The following is a 4,940-nucleotide window of genomic DNA, read 5'->3' on the forward strand; positions in this document are numbered from 1 at the left end:
TCTTGTGTCTAATGCTCCCTTTGCTTCCTGTTCATCTTTCTTTTTTTTCTTCCTGTCCATAAAAGTAATGACGGCACATCTTTAATATTAAGGAAAAAGGCTATAAAAAGTTCAATCTCAGAATTTGTTTTAGTAAAACCTCATTCGTGCTCCTTTGTGGGTGCATCATGAAGTTCCATGGGCTTGTTCACCTGCCAGTATTTCTCACCGACCAATTCCAAAGAGAGAGGGCCATTTAACACATCGAACTGGCCCCTGGCTGTGGCTATGTAAATGGCATATTGCTTCTTACTGGCTATATCAAGGTTCGTCTGGCTTGATTCTCCTTTGCTTCAAAGTTCTTCTAAAGCTAACCTCACAGCCAGGTTGATAAGTGATCAACAGTGGCATTACCTGAGCTCTTCGTGAATCTTGTCTGTGTACGATCATCTTTTTCCAAAAACGTGGGGTGAAGCCTCAGTACTAATTCAGTTTCACTAGCAGGGTCCATTACGGGGTCAGATGTCACTTTTGCATTGCTGTTATCGAGTTCAAGCCCAGAATCATCAGATGTTTTGGTCTGTTACTAGGTGCTGCTTCCAATGGCTGTACGTGGATGTTTTCCTGCAGTGAGAGCTGTCTCCACTGACTTCGGCTCCACTATAATTTTCGATCTGTTTCCCACCTCACTGTCGTCTGCTCACGGCCTGTTATCTCAGTCCTTCCTTGATGCTCTGACCAAGTGCTTGCTGAGGGTTATGCTTGTTGATTCTAGCTAATGCTTTTTTCTCAATGAGCTTCATACTCACCAAGACTTGGTTAAATTTTGCTGATGAGTGCATCAAAGTTTAGGTCTGATCTTAGTGATCTTTCGGAAACTAGCTTTTCCCAACAGCTTGTTGTTGTTCAGTCGCTCAGTCGTGTCCGACTCTTTGTGACCGCATGGACTTGTGCACGCCAGGCTTCCCGATCCATCACCAACTCCCGGAGCTTGCCCAAACTCATGCCCACTGAGTCAGTGATGCCATCCAACAGTCTCATCCTCTGTCACCCCGTTCTCCTCCTGCCTTCAATCTTTCCCAACATAAGGGTCTTTTCCCACGAGTCAGTTCTTCTTAAATTTTAAATTCAAAATAATGAGTGTGTCTCGGAGGCGCATTTGGGGCCACCTCTGCTGGACCCCACAATGGGCAGAGAAAGGACCGTCAGTGACCGTCTTGTATGGGGGAGGGTGATGTGGCCAGAAAGGGCTTAGGGGTGGGAGAGGGAGGGAGACCTCACGACCTGTCCTCTGCCCCTGTTCACACCCTTAGCAGCCAGTGGCAGTGGGGCCTCCCTGGATGACACCTGGGGTGAAATGGGTGATGTCATGAGATGTCACCAGAAGGCTCTGGGTCACCCTGACCTGCTTTACATTATCCAAAGGTGGGGTAGAGTTTACAGGTAAGCGAGGGGAGAAGCTGGAGTAACTGGTGGACTTTCAGTTCAGTTCAGTTCAGTCGCTCAGTCGTGTTCAACTCTTTGTGACCCCATGGACTGCAGCACGCCAGGCCTCCCTGTCCATCACCAACTCCCAGAGTTTGCTCAGACTCATGTCCATCAAGTCGGTGATGCCATCCAACCATCTCATCCTCTGTTGTCCCCTTCTCCCCTTGCCTTCAATCTTTCCCAGCATCAGGGTCTTTTCTAATGATTCGGTTCTTCGCATCAGGTGGCCAAAGTATTGGAGCTTCAGCTTCAGCATCAGTCCTTCCAATGAATATTCAGGATTGATTCCCTCTAGGATTGACTGATTTGATCTCCTTGCCATCGAAGGGACTCTGAAAAGTCTTCTCCAATACACAATTCAAAAGAATAAATTCTTCGGTGCTCAGCCTACTTTCTGACAGGTAGTGCATTCTTTATTGCCACCTCTGAGGGCTGTGACAATGCAAACTGCAAAACACACTGATATAAAGTCTTTTGTGTGGTGTTCTTCAACATATCCAAACAAACTGGGCACATGAATTCACTGTGTAGACTTGAGGTGAAACCACAGTTTCTAAGCCATCAGTTATTGCCTCCTGAGGTGTTCACTCTAATTCATATAAGCTGTATTCCTGTGTTTTGCTTAATGGCTGAGTTCCGTTTGTCTGCACAGCCCAAGACGTCGCGGCTCCTGCCCCAGCCCGGGGCTCCACTAGCTGCAGCTGGAGCAAGACTCGGGTACAAGCCTCAGAGGCTGCCGGTGCTGACGCACACTAAGACGAGTCTCAGCTTCTGCAACGAAACTCTCCCGTTCATCTTTTGAAATCAGGCAACAAAGCCTCACTGGGAGCTGCGTGTATGAGCAGACCTCGTCCACCTGCAGATGTTGCTTAAACGGGATGGGAGAGGAGCTGGTTATGAATCTGGTGGAGGGTGGGGGTGGGGGAGAAGGGGCCAAACACCAAACTGCAGAAGGCCTGACTCTGAGGCTGCTGCTGCTGCTAAATCACCTCAGTCGTGTTCGACTCTGTGCGACCCCATAGACGGCAGCCCACCAGGCTCCCCTGTCCCTGGGATTCTCCAGGCAAGAACAATGGAGTGGGTTGCCATTTCCTTCTCCAGACTCTGAGGCAGTAACACCCAACTAGCTGTCCTCCTCCTGCCTAGATGCTTTGCTCAATTTCTGTAAAGAAGAAACCTTTTGTTTTTAGACTGGCAACTAAACATCTGGCTGCCAGATCATCTCCTTGAAGGAGTCTGGGGTCAACACTTCACCATACGGAGCTTCAGTGGTTAGGCCTGCAAAGGAGGGATGTTGCTAAGAGAGACAGCAATGAGTGAAGACCAGCTCGGAGCAGGGAGCAGACCCCTCCCCTGTCTACACCTGCAGGCGGCAGGGAGAGCAGCTGGCGCTCCCAGCGTCAGCCCTCAGCCAGGGGGTTGGAGTCCTCAGAGAAAAGCCCCAACCTCCCACCCTTCGTCCTTGGAGGGCCTGTGCTTGGAGTGCCGGGCAGGACTGAGCCCCGACACCCTGATGAGCTCCTGCACGTGGCCTTTCCTCACCTGCCCTCTCACACCCCCTGGGCCACCTCCCAGGGGTCCCATCAAGTGACCCGCCTGCACCCACGTCTGCCTCCAGCTCTGCTTTCGGGGAACCCCCAGCCAAGACACATCTCATAAAATAGTTGACCAGCCTGGATGGGAAGGGAACTGGGGGGAGAAGGGATACATGTGTATGTTGGTCTGAGTCCCTTTGCTGTTCATCTGAAACTATCACAACATGGTTAATTGGCTATATGCCAATACAAAACAAAAAGTAAAAAAAAAAAGATTGACAGGCTTGGAAGCTCCCATGCCTGCGGTGATGGTGACAGCCTCGGGAGTTCACAGGGTATCAACTTCACTGCCCACTTTTCCGTCTATTCCTTCTGTTCCTTGCGAACCCTGTGTCCTGGGCATATCTGACCGACTCCAAAAGCACACCTTTAATAACAGAGACTCCTTCGATGTCTACCCAAGAGAGATGAAAACGAAGGTCCACTGAAAGATATGTGTTCACGAATGTTCAGCAGCTTGACTACCAACAGCCAGGAGGCAGAAGTGATCCAAATGCCATCATCGGGTGAGAGCTTGACTACCAACAGCCAGGAGGCAGAAGTGACCCAAATGCCATCAGCAGGTGAGAGGGGCCAATATGTGTCCACTCACATGACGGAGAACCACTCCACCTTGAGAAGAAGTGAAGTGCTGCCTGCTGTCCTGGATGGTGCTGGAAATGTGTTGGGTGACTGACACACACGCTGGACGGTCTCTGTTACAGTAAATGTCCAGGTGACAAACCCACAGGCAGGAAGCTGCTTCGTGGTTGCTCAGAGCTGAGTGGGAACAGGAATTAGCTAAAAGGGGCAAAAGGGATATTTTGAGGTGATGGAAATATTCTAAAAGTGGGTTACCCAGATGGCTGTGAAAGTGTTAGTTGCTCAGTTGTATCCAACTCTTAGCAACCCCATGGAGGACTCCTCTGTCCATGGAATTCTCCAGTCAAGAATACTGAAGTGGGTAAACATTCCTTTCTCCAGGGGATCTTCCCGACCCAAGGATCAAACCCAGGTCTCCTATATTGCAGGTGGATTCTTTACTGAGCCACCAGGGAAGCCCACTGATGGCTATATAATTGGGTAAATTTACTAAAAATTACCAATTAAACACATTTCAAACAGGTGAGATTTTATGTTTCTTTTTTTATTGAGGCATTAGTGATGTACAATATTATATACTTACAAGTGTGCAATAGTGATTGACATTTTTTTATAATTTTATTTATTTTTGGCTGTGCTGGGTCTTCACTGCTGCACGGGCTCTTCTCTGGCTGTGGTGAGGGGCTGCTCTCTGGGCATGGTGCGGGGGCTTCTCACTGCAGCGGCTCCTCTTGTTGCAGAGCACAGGCTCGAGGGCGCACAGGTTCCAATAGCTGCAGCACGTGGGCTCGGTAGTTGCGGCTCATGGTCTCAGTTGCCCCGTGGCAGGTGGTATCTTCCCAGATCAGGAATTGAACCCATGCCTCCTGCATTGGCAGGTAGATTTTTTTTTTTTTACCCTGAGCCACCAGGGAAGCCTGTGCTTCACAATTTGTAAAGGTTTTACTCCATATATAGTTACTATAAAATATTTGCTACACTCCTCGTGTTGTACAAGATAGCCTGGCAGCTTATGCATTCCTAATAGTTTGTGCCTCTTACTCCCCTGTCCTTCTGTTGCCCCTCCCCCTGCCCTGTCCCCATGGTAACCACTGGCTTGTTCTTTGTATCTGTGAGACTGCTTCTTTTCTGTTATAGTCACTCTGTTATACTTTGTGATATTTTTTAGAATCCACATACAAGTGTCATCGTAAAGCGTTTGTCTTTCTGACTTATTTTACTTAGCATAATGCCCTCCAAGTCCACCCATGGTCCTGTAAATGGCAGCATTTCATTACTTTTAATGGCTGAGTAGTA

The 4,940-nt window shown here is 48.8% G+C and overlaps 1 pseudogene; it reads right to left on the reverse strand.

Annotated features, from left to right (window-relative positions):
* LOC139182699 (E3 ubiquitin-protein ligase RING2-like) lies at positions 1-4,450 on the reverse strand (annotated as a pseudogene).
* Positions 4,451-4,940: the final 490 nt, after the last annotated feature.

This window comes from Bos indicus, chromosome 1 (genome assembly GCF_029378745.1).
Source record: "Bos indicus isolate NIAB-ARS_2022 breed Sahiwal x Tharparkar chromosome 1, NIAB-ARS_B.indTharparkar_mat_pri_1.0, whole genome shotgun sequence".
Lineage (NCBI taxonomy): Eukaryota > Metazoa > Chordata > Mammalia > Artiodactyla > Bovidae > Bos > Bos indicus.